This window comes from Puma concolor, chromosome A1 (assembly GCF_028749965.1).
Source record: "Puma concolor isolate L17-30 chromosome A1, mPumCon1.1.hap2, whole genome shotgun sequence".
NCBI classification, from domain to species: Eukaryota; Metazoa; Chordata; class Mammalia; order Carnivora; family Felidae; genus Puma; species Puma concolor.
The window spans coordinates 14,473,666-14,488,708 of record NC_141667.1 but is presented as its reverse complement, the minus strand read 5'-3'; the positions used below and the strand labels follow the sequence as shown (position 1 = coordinate 14,488,708).

At 40.5% G+C, this 15,043-nt stretch overlaps 1 long non-coding RNA gene across 1 annotated transcript; it reads right to left on the bottom strand.

Annotated features, from left to right (window-relative positions):
* Positions 1 to 252: 252 nt before the first annotated feature.
* On the bottom strand, positions 253 to 14,387 carry LOC147584035 (uncharacterized). The gene is made up of 4 exons (XR_015240563.1): positions 13,943 to 14,387; positions 13,670 to 13,777; positions 5,416 to 5,537; positions 253 to 1,284 (listed from the first exon to the last, which is right to left on the bottom strand). It is a non-coding gene; the product is annotated as an uncharacterized LOC147584035 (long non-coding RNA).
* Positions 14,388 to 15,043: the final 656 nt, after the last annotated feature.

Genomic DNA, 15,043 nt, shown 5'->3' with positions numbered 1-15,043 from the left:
CTTGAGAAAGACAACGGGGTTTTATTTTTTTTTTTAATTTTTTTTTCAACGTTTATTTATTTTTGGGATAGAGAGAGAGACAGAGCATGAACGGGGGAGGGGGAGAGAGAGAGGGAGACACAGAATGGGAAACAGGCTCCAGGCTCTGAGCCATCAGCCCAGAGCCTGACGCAGGGCTCGAACTCATGGACCAAGATCGTGACCTGGCTGAAGTCGGACGCTTAACCAACTGCGCCACCCAGGCGCCCCGACAACGGGGTTTTAAAGTCTTTATTATTATAACACGAGATTCATGAGAAGCCACACAAGAGCCCTGGATATGGATCAAGACCTGGAGAGCCAGGCAATGAATGGCTAAGGGTCTGATAACTTATCAAACTAGCAAAGACTTCTAAAAAAATTGTATTCAATCCACCGTTGGCAACAATTCAGGAGAAAAAGCAATAGCTTCTTAAGCTATCACCAGAAGTTTGGCAAGATCCATCAAAATGCTAATGCCCATACCTTTGACCAGAAATTCTGTTCCTGGAAACAGAATCCTAAGAAAGTCTTGAGAAAGTAATGAGCAAATGTATGAAGATGACTGTGGAAGTTTACCCATTTTGATCTATATGTGATGTTCATAAAACCTTGGTTTGTGAGCATAATTCGTTCCAGAAACTTGCTTGTAATCCAAAACACTTGTATATCAAAGCGAATTCCCCCATAAGAAATAATGGAAACGCAGATGATTCATTCTACAACCCAAATATATTCACATAAAAATAATTATAGTACTGTAATATAATACAAAATAATAAAGAAAATACAAAGAAAATAAACAAATGAACCTACACTTACCTTTGAAAACCTTCATGGCAGGTGCGAGGTAGACAAGAGAGAGGAGGGTTATTGTGTAGGATGACTTTCATGATCACTAATGGGATCACTGCCATCTATTGGAATCTTCTGCTTGGGGGCCATCATATATGATTGCACGAATGTTGACTAAAGTACAGTACTAATAAACTCTTATCATATACTGTATTTAATGTCACTGGCAATAAGGCATCAGAGGAAAGGGTCTATACCTACAGGCAGCTTGATCTAGAATGAAGCAAAGCATTCCTAAGCTCACTCTTGTATGGAAAAGCAAAGGACTGTCCATAGGTGCTTTGAAGTGACAAATAATACACCCATGCCAGTTGTGGGCGCCTTCCAGCGTTCTAAAAATATCACTGATTTCTGCCAAACACCGCTGCCTTAGATCGAGCATCTGAGCATAGGAGACAATCACCCACAATCCTGCAGTGAGAGAGAGACAGAGAGAGAGAGAGAGAGAGAGAACCATTGGCTCAGTTGTGATGATGTGACTTTTGGCATCACATACTATTTGTACTGCAAGACATCATCATTTATCAAGTTAAAAATTGTTAGAAATATTTGCTCATCTTGTAGAACACTCACAGAACAAGTTACTTGCAATCCAAGGTTTTACTGTACTTTAACGCCCATCAGGAGGACATGAGTTATATAAATTATGAGAAGGAGAACAGAATCTTAGGTAACCAGTAAAAAGCATGTTGGTCATTTGGAGCTCTTGTATACATGCGAAGATGTAAATGACACTTTTTGTGATCAAGTTATGCTGACAAAGAACAGAATGCATAGTAAAATTTCATTTTTAGTTCATTAATGTATATACACAGAAAATCTCCAGTGAGCATAAAATTAAACATTTAAGGATATATAATAAATGATTAACAATAATTATCATTGGGCACGCATTTCACCTTGCGATATTTTACACCCTTCAGTACACATTCCTAGTTTTACTTCTTTTATTTTATATTTCTATATTTTCTGAAAATTTTTAATAATGACACAGTATTTTATTGTGACAAAATTAAAAAAGATTGAATTCTGTTTTTTTTTTAAACTCTTAAGTTAACAGGCTTTAGTAGTGTGTGGTTGTCAGGGGTCAAGAACAAGAAAAACGTCAAGAATCCCGGGAGCCATGTTGGTTAGGAACCGGCAACCAGATAGTGGGGTCATGAATTTTATAGTAAAGCAAAGGCTGCCAGCCTTGACCAGGGATCACATACATTCTGGGGAGAAGCTAAATATTAAAGTACTTTCCACAAGTGAGGTACGTTTAGTAATCATCTAGCTTTACCTGAATTATGCCTTATTCTACTTGCTCTCCCTGTAACTTTTGACACTGTTAATCATACCCTTCTTCCAGAAGTCCGTTCTTCCTTAACTTTCAATTCATCACACTCTCCTGCATAGTGAAAAGGTAACTCCAGTGTCTGAATTTTTTTTAGATTCTTCACTGGTTCCTTTTTGTTTTCAAAAATATGTGAAGATAAATATTCCCTAGAATTTTCTCTTTAACCTATTTGTTATTTTATTTATTTATTTATTTTTGCACTGTTCCTGAATAATCTACTTCACTGAATCTACTTCACATTCGGTTTCATGTGCTTTTCGGTAGCTTTGTCCCCCGACTTTAGGATCCAGACCAACGTCTCGGTTTTGAGCTCCTATCCCACATACACATCTGCTCTTTGGACATTTCCAATTACATGGCCCACAGACTCTTAAACCAAAGTAAATACATTACCCACCTACACCCTTACACATGCACACACACACAAACACACACACTCCAGCCACACGTTATGTTTCTATGTTTTCTTATTGATGAACAACACTGTCATCAACCTCTCCAAATACGAGACTTCAGAGTCCACTTCAACTTTTTCTCCCTTACTATTTCACAAAGGCCTATAAATTCTACCCCTTAAATATCTCACCCATTTGTTCTCTGCTTTCCACCTCCACTGCCACTGCCTTGGTGGAGACTTTCTTTATATTTATTTGTTCTAAGAACCCTTAAATGGCCTCCAACCCTTCTGCGAAAATAGGCTTTCTCCCAAGATACATATCGAATCATGTCATTCCCCTATTTAAATTCTTCATGGGCTCCTTGTTAACTTCACTTTGTCATGACCTTTTCTTACCTTTTCAGACTCACCTACCCTTCTTTCCACAAATAACGCCGTGCCCTTAATGTCCCCTAAAAGTATTGGACTTCCAATGCTTCCATACATCTTTTATGCCATCTACTTTCACGATTGAACTTGTCAGGGGCCCGTGGAGCCCCTAGAAAGTTAACCATGAGCGCTCTACACAGGCACCATTCTGTATCAAGGGAGTTATTATTTGGGAAGCTTGAAATGACATAAGCAGGTGGGGAACCAGAATTCTTTTCAAGAAAGAACAAGATCAGTGTAATTAAGGAAGCCCATAGCAAAGTGATATTGCCCATAAGGAAGGGGAAAGAAAAGATGCAAATAGAAGAGGTTAATTTGTGGTCAGGATAGTTCAAAGAAAGAAGAAATAAGGTTCAGAAAATAGACATTGGCTAGTAGTTCAGACTTGAGACCATAAATTGACAGTCGGTGTTGGCAAGGCACTTTTATTTGGAAGCTAGGTCCTTTCAAGAAAATGAGGAGGGGCGCGTGGGTGTCTCAGTCAGTTAAGCATCAGACTCTTGATTTCGGCTCGGGTCATGATCTCACAGTTCCCTAGATGGAGCCCTGTGTCTGGCTCAGTTCTGCCAGTGCAGAGCCTGCTTGGGATTCTCTCTGCGTCTCTCTCTGTCTCTGTCTCTGCCTCTCTCTCTCTCAAAATAAATAAATAAATAAACTTTAAACCTATTTTTAAAAAAGAAAATGAGGAAAAGACAAGTGTAATCGCAGAACACAGCCTGGGGGCACTGGAACCCTTGTAATCACCCTCCATTGGTTAATGCCACCAGTCTCTTTGGCCATGGTTGACTGAGTCAAGTGTAGAGACACGTGACCCACGCTCTCCCTTAGGAATGTATAAAGTGGAGCGGGGACCACCAGAGACAAGTAGCAGTGTGAGTAGGGTTCCATGGTGGCAAGAGTCTGTCAGCCTTCTGATTCCCCCCAGAACAACCGTGGTTTTCCTCCTTTTGCATGTTTGGTTTGGACTGTCCAGAGTATGTCACCATATTTCCTTTTTGAGAAGAATATGCTCAAAGTTCTGCCAATTATTTGGGAACAAAAGAATTTCAAGAATAATATGTCCAGTATGATTTCTCACGCTTGACATTTAGATTTCAAACAACAGCAAAATAAATCTGGACCCCAAGAATATGTTGATTTCCAGGGTTCGTGGAAAGTGCCTGCTGACTTGGGTGGCTATAAGCTGACTGCTCTCCTGGTTGGTGTTGTGGCCTCTGGCTGGGATCATGCAACTTGATTCTTGTATTACAAAAACACTCAACAGAGAAGGGCAGATACCAGTGGCGAGTAGCATTTAATTAAGAACAAGGTGTGCCTTCGGTGAAGCTATTGTCCAAGCACTCCCCTTGAGAGGATCCCTCAGGAAGAAATGTTTCCTACACACCCTATCGCTTGGGGCCAACGGACAGGTCAACAGTCTTGAAGTCTGCTTTCCAGAAGGTAAGTAAAGTGCAATTTTGGAAGAATTGTGGCAGGATTATCCTACTGAGAGAAGTAGCCATACCATCGTAGCAATTAAAATCATTCCAGAAGAGCCATGTTCAAATTGACTTGCTCAGCACAGGCAGAGAGGAAAATCAGAACTGAGATAAACCAAGGTTATAACCAAGAAGCGACGCTCTGTGACACATCCAAAGACTGGGGTGAAAACAGGAAAGAAAGTATAAGATAAGGGCAGTGGTCAGCATACAAGACACCGAGGCTGATTCAGGATGAAGAGTGAGAAAGTATTGGAACGATCTCTTTGTTCCGCCAACCCACAAGTTCATTACTCTATGACAGCATTCACTACACTGCCTTGGAGATGTCCCTTGCCACACAAAGCTTAATTCACAGAAGAGAGAGACTGCAGGTTCCTCTCCGGTCCCCAGCACTTGACAGAGTACCTGCCACAGGGGAGAACCTAAGTGGTTGCTAAAAGCCTGTTGAATGAACTGGGACATTAACATACTATTTGGAGCGCAGAATAGCATTTTAATCTAATCTAGGAAACTGCGCAAGAGAATAGCAGAAGCAATGCATTTAAATAAAGGTTTTTCTAAAAGTGCAAATAGACTGCCTTTGTATCACATTCGTTTTCAGATTGTAAATAATTGCCTTGTTCTTCAGAGAAACTTTCAAATTATATTGATGCTAGAAATAGGAGCAAGAGGAGGGGGGAAAAATCCACCTTGCTTGTAACAAATTAAAGCATGCGTTTTCTTCTTGTACCAAGTTCCCTGATGCTTCTCGCTTGTTTATGATCGGCTAATGAAGTGTTTGTTAATCTTTTACCATAGCAGGGACTGGTCACAATCTGCTTAACAAAGGACACCTTTGCCTTCACACCCAGTAAAATAGTTGCCCTGCTTGACCCAGCACTGCGAACTATATATACCTTTTTAAAAACAGCCCCTTCGTGGCGTGGTCCTAACGTAAGATGTTCCCGTGTCTCTTAAAGAACTGTTTATTTGAAAATATCAACTCCAGCTTTGAAATCTCGGAATGCAGAATCAAAATCTGTAGAAAAGGAAAAAAAGCAGAGTAAATCAAATTGCATTAAGGCTTGTCCATGATCAAAATACGAGCCTAACTTCTCACAGAGATGATCCTCACTGAAAAGAACAACAAATTAGATAGACACAAGATAAGCATGTAACGTTCCTTGTTTATCAGTGTCTCTCATATTTATAGAAAGATAATAAAAAGAAATGTCAAAGGAATTGCTATGTGTGATAAAGCCTTCCCGCTTCCTAAATACGTACAAAAGCTTTAGCACTTAGTGAATTAGGCAAAGCCCAGAGTTGCATTCTACTCATGAAAAATTTCGAAATAAGAGAACACGAAGCCTTGGAAGAGGCTTAATTTAAATGTTTTAATATTCCATTTGTTTCTTCTCCTCAGGATTTCAATGTTCAGAAAGGACATTAGTATTACTGCAGAACTTTGGAGACACGATAGCCTAGGGAAAAGCATGGCTTTGGACGAGCTAGAATCCAAATGAAGGCCAACTCCACTACCTTGGGCAGGCTACGTAATCCACTCGAGTCGCAGTCCCCTCTGTCGTGGACAGGATCAATGACCTCTGCCTCAATGAGTTAACATAAGGAATGGGGCACATGGGATAAGATGTGGCATTCCTAGTACAAGGTAAGTGCTAGAGGAATTTACCTGTTTGGGGATCCCTACTGTTTTTGTTTGGTTTTTTAATGCATGAAGGTTTAGAATATAAAAACACAGCACACAGAGTTGGAGAGGAAAGACAAATATGAATTACAAAATAGAAGAAAACCAATATGCTGAGGTCAACATGTGACATGTGGGTGAAACCCTGTGTTCGTTTCTGAGGGCGTTGCCATGGTTTGGGGTCAGCCATCCGCAACCCCCCCTCCCCACCCCCCCCCCCCCCCCCCCCCGCAACAGTCCTCTCAGCCCTTTGGCATTGAGAAAATGATCACTGAGTTCCTGGAATTTATGGTTTGATGAGTCTGATAAAACCTTGCTGCATTATCGCTCTTTCATGTCTCATCACCTCTACAAAGTAAGAAAACCCTGATGGAAATAAGAGCTGGAATAATTTGGGGGAAATAGCCTTTCATCCACCGTCCTTTGGACTAAATTCGGAGTTTGTTTTCACATATATCACCTTAGACAAGCTCCTCTAGAGACTGAAAGTATTATTTTCAATTTGTTTGAAACTGCTTAGCATTAGCTGCCCTCCTTTTAGCTGTTATTTCTGCGCCTTTACGTTGGGACCTAAGGTGTTCAAACATCTGGAAAATGTGGTGTCGGAATAAACAATACAGCAAGAGTATCTGTTCGATTCCACTAATCCCAACATCTTGACCCGAAATTTATAAATGAAATGGAAGAAAGGTAGAAAGGCAAGAGAAGAAAAAAAGAAATGTTCTCTTGTTCCTGCTCAGAGGAGCAGTAATGGGTTATGAACCCTTTCAGAGTCATGGAGCAGAGAGAAAAATGGTTGCCTTGGTAACAAGGCGGTCCAATCAGCTGCATACTCTCTCCCCAGAGCATCTAATTTATTCAGCAAATGCAGGCTAGAACAGGTGGCTAACCTAAATGATGCCAAAAAGCTTTAGCTCTCAAACATACCCACCCTCCAAATTTTCTTATACACAAAGTTTCATTCTTGTCCCTCATAAAGGAAGACTTAATGAGGTCCATTTCAGTGGGAAACATGACACGTTCGTAGGCAAAAGAGCCCTCTGCGTTTGTCACTTTTGAATCTTGTGACAAGAAGAAAGATATGCGATTTTAAGAAATGACTGCTACTGAAATGACTGTCACTGAAATGACTGCTACTGCTACAGCTTAATTCTACCAGTCACTTTGAAAGTGGAGGGCATCCTAACTCCTATTATAAAACTCCATGATTTGTATTTTAATAAATCTAATATTATTGTGAGCTCCAATAGCAAGAGAGTTTATCCCTAGATTTCACAATTCTTGCTTTAGATAACAAACAGTTACGAAAGTTTCCAATGCCTGAAGCCTTCCAGAAAATCATACCAAGCTACTTAAAGCTCCATTTATGATAGGGTTAAGCAATCCCAGTAGCTATACCTAAAGTTAGAAAGGAAAAATCTGGAAAACTAACGTTAAGGCATAAACTTTTTTTTTTTTTATATCATATAAGGATTTTTTTGTGATCCGGCCCATTTTCCTCTTTGAACTTCTGTTGATGGCAGATGGACAGAACTCCTCACATCTCTGCCCTCTGCGTTTGCTGTTGTCTCTGTCTTAGAATGTCCTTCCAGCGCTGGGCTCCCAGCTCAACGTTTATCCATCCTCCAAGGCAAAAATAAAGCGTTTTATTTTAAAAGCTTTTCCTCATGTTCCCAGGAGAAATCACAAGGATCCCTCTCTGTTCCCTCTGCAAGGGATCCCATTGTTGCCACGTCTGCCTTCTTCACCCGATTGAATCCCCGAAGCCTTCAACGTAGGGACTGTGTTCTATTCAGTTCTCATCTCCAGAGTAGCCCCTGGCCCTTAGTGTAAAATCATAAATATTTGGTAAAAGAACAAACGGATGAATGAATGAATAATTGAGATTGTAAATTATTGACACAAAAACTGCGCAAGCCAAATACGTGACAAAATATTTTCAGAAACTAAAATTAAAATGTCACCAATTTAGACAAAGTGTAATCCAGGGTGCTTGTCTGAGTAAAGAATCTCACTAAGAATCTGAGTAAAAAATCTCAAATCTGTTTTGTCACTGAGCTGAACCTTTGCTTCAAATCAAGTGTAACTTGCAGCTCCTGTCTTTCAACTTGAAAGTCAGTTCATCACATAGGCTGCTGATCCTGTGGGTTCCTCCCCCTCCCTCCCCCGCCCGCTCTGAAAATATCTCTACCCAGACCCCAGGCTTCCAAGAGCACAGCTCAGAAATACTGGGCTGGACTTATTACGCATTCAGTGTTGCCTTCCGACTTCTCAGTACATGGTAATCACATAAGCAAGTGTTGGTTGAAAATGACATTTAAAATAAGAGACAACATTAGAGAGGAAGTTCAGGTCTTGGCGTTTCTCTGTTATTGATCTGCTTTTGAAGTCTTCCAATTGTCGCCAAAGGTGACCCTTGCCGCCTGAGGATGTTTCCTTGGCAACAGGGATGACTGCTTCCAGCCTGTGAGAAAAGGCATCTCTGTTTGTTTGATACTCAACTACCACCCAGAGATGCTATGAGGCTTCAAAGAAACCGAGAACCCCACATTTTTAAGTACGAGATGGGCTCTCCAGTTCATGGGCTGCATATTACTCTGGAAAACAAGAGGTGGTGATAATTATCTGGCAATGGTTTCCTCGGCTCATGAAAAGAACACAGCCTCTATACTGATGCATTTTCATTCTCCTTCCCTAATTATTCCATACGCCTGCCTATGCGCACATGTGCACACACACACACGCACAAATACAAACACATCTTTCTCTTTCTTTCTTTCTTTCTTTCTTTCTTTCTTTCTTTCTTTTCTATATTTAAAACCTTTTGCTTGTTATCAGTTCTCTGCTTTCTGTGTGGTCTCTGTTTTAGCTCTTTCCTGTTTCTAATAGCAGCTTCTTTGTACATCTCAGCTTCTAATACCTACCAAATTATAAATCAGAGTTAAATGTCAACGTATTGTGGCCAAAACAATCTTGCTGAGAGCGACTGATGGTCGATCAGCTCTCATAACCCCATATTATCGTAAGATGAAATGGAAAACTGAAATAGACCTTGAAATTAGTGTTGTTTATGATCAACCCACCTTTAATTCACATTGCTCATATATTCTTTTAAATGGTATGGTAACATTTTTTTTTTTAATGTTTTTTTTTCCAACGTTTATTTATTTTTGGGACAGAGAGAGACAGAGCATGAACGGGGGAGGGGCAGAGAGAGAGGGAGACACAGAATCGGAAACAGGCTCCAGGCTCTGAGCCATCAGCCCAGAGCCCGACGCGGGGCTCGAACTCACGGACCGCGAGATGGTGACCTGGCTGAAGTCGGACGCTTAACCGACTGCGCCACCCAGGCGCCCCTGTATGATAACATTTTATTTGTCATGCTTTAGGCCTCCCGAAAGCAATTTGGAAACATTTTTCTTGCAATCAATGAAACTTTCTAATGCTTGTTTCATACAATTGCATAATCATGCCATGAGAATTCTAGAAAAGCAGTGTGCCAGACATACCTTCATATTAGTGGAATTATTTTGCCTGGATTGTGTACTCACAAAAAGGGGGGAAATTAATGAGGTGGTATAGAATCGTGCAGGAAATAATTCTTCCTGAAAGATGCTTCCAAATATTTTTGTGCTAATTTCAGTAGGTAAGTAACTAAATAAAGTAGATTTGTAGACTGGATAATGGCATAGCAAAACGTTCAGACTCAGAGCCCGCATTTTTCTGCGTAAAATGTACAGAATGCTAAGTATGAACAGTAAAAGTATATCTCCTTTCATGTCCACAGTATCCAAGGAAAATACCAATTTGAAAATATCATTCAAGGGGCGCCTGGGTGGCTCAGTCGGTTAAGCGGCTGACTTCGGCTCAGGCCATGATCTCGCGGTCCGTGAGTTCGAGCCCCACGTCGGGCTCTGTGCTGACAGCTCAGAGCCTGGAGCCTGTTTCAGACTCTGTGTCTCCCTCTCTCTGACCCTCCCCTGTTCATGCTCTGTCTCTCCCTGTCTCAAAAATAAATAAAACGTTAAAGAAAAATTTTTTTTAAATAAAAAAAAAGAAAAAAAAGAAAATATCATTCAACAGGTAGTGTTATAAATCCATCGATTCAAAACATGTTTTATTTTAATTTTTTATTTATTTTTAAGACAGAGAGAGACAGAGCATGAGTAGGGGTGGGGGGCAGAGAGAGAGAGAGAGAGAGAGAATCTGAAGCTGGCTCCAGGCTCTGAGCGGTGAGCACAGAGCCGGACGCGGGGCTTGAACTCACAAACTGTGAGATCGTGACCCGAGCCGAAGTCGGATGACTAACTGACTGAGCCACCCAGGTGCCTCAAAACATGTTTTATTTTAATAAAGTTAGTAATTGTGCCTCCAATGAAACTTAGAAGTAATGCAATTCCTTATTTATGAGAAAATGAACACCAAGGGGGAAAGAAAGCCTATACAAATTGGTCTCAGACCTTGGATGGATATCAGAAAGTCTTTTGATTCCTTTTTGCCTACCACATAAAATGTTCACTATAAAATTCTTGAAGATGAGAATTGCATGTTGCCTTTATGGTTAAGTATTCCATTTTACAGCACAATGCTCAACTTTCAACATCTCTAATACATTATTTATGCATGTGATATTCAGTTAAGAATGCTTCTACTAAAAATAACAGAAAACACCATTTAGGTTGACTTAATAGATATTGGTTTATTCTTCTGACATGACAAGGGTCTCAAGGGAAGCAACTGGCATTGTTTCAGCATGGCAGGACAAGCATGCCTAAATTCCCCTGGTGTTCCCTCACGTCTGCCTCCTCTGGTCACAAAATAACAACGCATCCTTTCAGCATCCCATTCTGCCTTCCAGAAAGAATGGAGAGGGAGCCATGCCAGACATGTCTTTCCCTTATATGAGGTAAACAAAATATTTCATAGACCTCTTTGAAAGTCTGTGCTCAGAGCACAGTGCCCAGAACTAATCAATATGGCCACTATCCTGGCAAGGGAGCCTGGGAATGTAAGAACTTGGTTTTTCCAACTGTTAGAGTTAACAACGGACAAGTGGATTTGGAACCTGTCAGGGTGAGCTACAAAAGATTACATGCTTATTTCTGGACTGATAGATGACAGATAGATGATTGATAAATAGACAGATGAGAAAGAGAGAGAGAGAGAGAGAGAGATGACATAGAAATCAGGAAAGAAACAAAAATAAATACCAAGAAAGATATTAAGAAAGAAAGTAGGGAAAACATGTCCCACTGCGATCTTTTCTTTTAAGTTTATTTATTTATTTTGAGAGAATGTGTGCATATGCATGCATGCACAGGCAAAAGAAGGCAGAGAGAGAGGGAGAGAGAGGATCCCAAGAAGACTCCGTGCTGTCAGCACACAGCCCAACACAGAGTTCAATCTTTTGAACCACGAGATCATGACCTGAGCCAAGATCGAGGCAGATGCTAAACCGACTGAGCCACCCAGGGGCCCCACCACTACAATCTTAAAATAGAAAAAGGAGGTATCCAAACTGAGAAAAAGAGAGGATAGAGATGTTTTCCAAATGCCTTCCATGGTGGGATCCCAGATACATGCTCAGTGAACGGTGTCGCTAGTTACCAAACCAGGCCAACGGAGAGGATACCGCAATTTCAGGGGACATTAAGAATCCATATATTTTGCTAGTTGTCGGTCAAGAGTAAACATCAGAGAAACTATTGCTAAGAAACTTAATCACTTACAAGCATGAAATTTAAAATCACTGCCCTGGGGGAGGCGGGGGACGCCTGGGCGGCTCAGTCGGTTAAGTGTCCCACTTCAGCTCAGGTCGTGATCTCGCGGTTTGTGAGTTCAAGCCCCACCTTGGGCTCAGTGCTGACAGCTCAGAGCCTGGAACCTGCTTCGGATTCTGTGTCTCCCTCTCTCTCTGCCCCTCCCCTGCTCACTCTCTGTCTCTCAATAAACAAACAAAAACATTAAAAAATAATAATAAAAATCACCATACTGTGTGAATAGTGTAAGAATATTTTTGCATAGTCTTCTTAACACAGAATTTAGAAGAACAATATTGTAAGAAACAATTTGCTGTTTGATTTTAAAGCCATTTCCACATATTATGAAGGTACATGTGAACATTTGTAGGAGCTCTGTCTTTGCCTTTGGGTCATCGTAGTCCAATATTAAAAACAAGTGGGCCAGATGAATGTTTAAGGTATGAAGTCAGTAAATTCAAGCTCTAGGTCACCCTTGTCCTTTCACTTTTCTGATAACAAGTGTGGAAGTTTATGCTACGTCTTTACCCGTGGTCCCTGCTAGAAGGCAAGCTTCATGGTAAAGGCTGTGCTCGTCTTGTTTGTATCTCCCGAGCGTTTCCAACACTGCCTGCACAGTACTGTCGGCCAAAAAACAGCCGTTGCTTTCATAGGTGAAAACAAGTCCTTCCATTTACCCACCAGGCAAGTATTCTACTCCGAGTGGCACTCAGTAGATTTTGCAAGCTTCCCTTCCAACAGGAGATTTACAGCAATATAATGAAATATTAGATCATTGTTCAGAAAATAGCTCATTGATCCAGAGGATTGGACTACAAATGTCTTGAGAGTGAGAACCCCCTGCTTATCTTTTTTGCCTCTGTTGCCAAGCCCAGTGCCTGGCACATAATAAATGTTTATAAAATGAGTTGCTGAGCAGCTTTTATAGTGAGTGATTACTAAAGTGGTAGCAATCGATATTTGGGTTCAAACCTTAAAATAAAACTAAGTTGACATGTTTCCAACAAGCATCTGACGCCTGGACTTTATTCTTAAGAACATCATTCAAGCTCAACAGTGTTGATCTTTCTAACCAGAAGGCTAATATAAATCTGAGAGGAAATTCATAAGACCCAAGGCAGCGTTAAGCACACACTCACACACGCATGCACAGGTACACGTGTCACATAGCTCTGTTTTTTGTTTTTTGTTTTTTTTTCAAATCACTGTGGGCTTAAAAAACAAATTGCTCTCAAAGAGAAAAGAAGAGCACAACTCAGAACCCTTGTGGGCTTGTCTGTAAGAACATAGAACAAAATAACCCTGTGGAGAGTGAGACTCTACCAAATCGTGTTGGTTACTTTCTATCTATGCAATTGCAAACACAACCTGTAACAAGTATAAAGGAAGAGAATATACCTCTTTGTGGCTGGAAATTGAAAGCGTTGCTTTATTGTGATTAACCCCTTGTTGTTGCTGTTGTTGTTGTTGTTGTTATTGTTGTTGTTGTAGTTGCTGCTAGGAACCCAACCAGCCTTAAAGCAGACTCCCGTTAACAAACACCCTGGTGTGCACCATTCCACAACACGGCAGAAGGTAAAGTAATGTAGGTGTTCTCAACAAATCAAATGTTGCATTTATGAAAATACTTCTAAAAGAGGCTCAACTCTTTCCATTGTGATGGTTTTACTGTTACATGCAGGCATAGCTAAGTGAGCGCGATCATACCTTAATATCCTGTGGGTGGGAATGTATACGTTTCCTTAAATGTATACTTTCTCCAACTCTTACTGATGTCAGCACAGCCACAAGAAGTTCAGAATCCTTCTCCCATAACTGCAAGCACAGATATGTTTAGTTTAAGCATTTTATCCCACAGAATGAAAAGGAACACCACCACCGCCACCAAAAAAAAAAAAAAATCCAAAGCAAAACATACAAACAAAAGACAGAAATAAATCCGTTGGAAAGCAGAAGACTGAAGCGTTAATTGAACATTACCTTTTTCTCATAGGGAGGAAGATGCATCATGGCCATTGCTATCTTTTCTCACTGTGCTGATTTAAAAACCCCCAGCTGAGAAGGCAGCTGTGCAGAGCAAGGAACTGGTGAGCTCAGCAGGAGCCCTGTATCCTAACGCTACTCCCAGAAATTCATGCTCGCTTTCAGTGGCTGTGTTGTCGTTAGTAATGCCAGAAATGTGAAATGCTGTCCTCTTTTCTGCACCGTGGTACCAAGATCACAGTGGTCGTGTCTTTAAGGACTTCAAAAGCCTGCATCTCCCCGTTTTTATCGTTGTTTATTTTCAACATAGCCTCCAAAGACCAGGCGTTGGCTCCCTTTCAAGGTATTTAAAATTCTGGAGACTTTCATTAATCATAAGGTTAATGGAATAGATGGCAAAACAGACATAAAAGTTGGAGCATATGGGAGAGGGAATGGTAACGTTGCTTTTCCTCCCTCCCATGCCAAATTAAAAAAAAAAAGAGAGAGAGAGAGAGAGAGAGACTTCACTGGTTGGTATAGGCATTTTTTCCTAGATTGCAACAATGAAATCCTTATCTTCAAAAGATAAAAAGTACTACCTTGTATGCCTCTGACAAAGGTAGCAATACAAAATTAACTTCAACCTAAAATAAAGCTACATTTCTTAAAAGCCCTGGAAAATGGAATTCATTTATTTTCTGATTCCCCATAGCGGCATTAAAAACATTTAATGAAGTACTCTGGAAATGACTTGAAAAATAATTACAGGGAAAGTACCGGGCACCATAATGGCTGCAGCCCCTACTGCAGGACATGATTGATGTCACAACATTGTCGCAAGTGAATAAAACGCATCGTATTCACAGGGAGGATTTCTGGGAGGCATAGCCCTCAAAATCAGGGGAAATAAAATGTTTATGCTTCTGAAGGCATAGACATTAAATATGTATCTTATATAATATATTCTGAAGGTATAAATGTTAAATATATATATAAACCTATACGTGCTTCATGCATAAAATTACATTTATATGTATGAAATACACATACGTTTCGGTATGTATATGCAGGGACATCAGGATTCAGTATTTAAAGTGACATGTACCAGAAATGCCT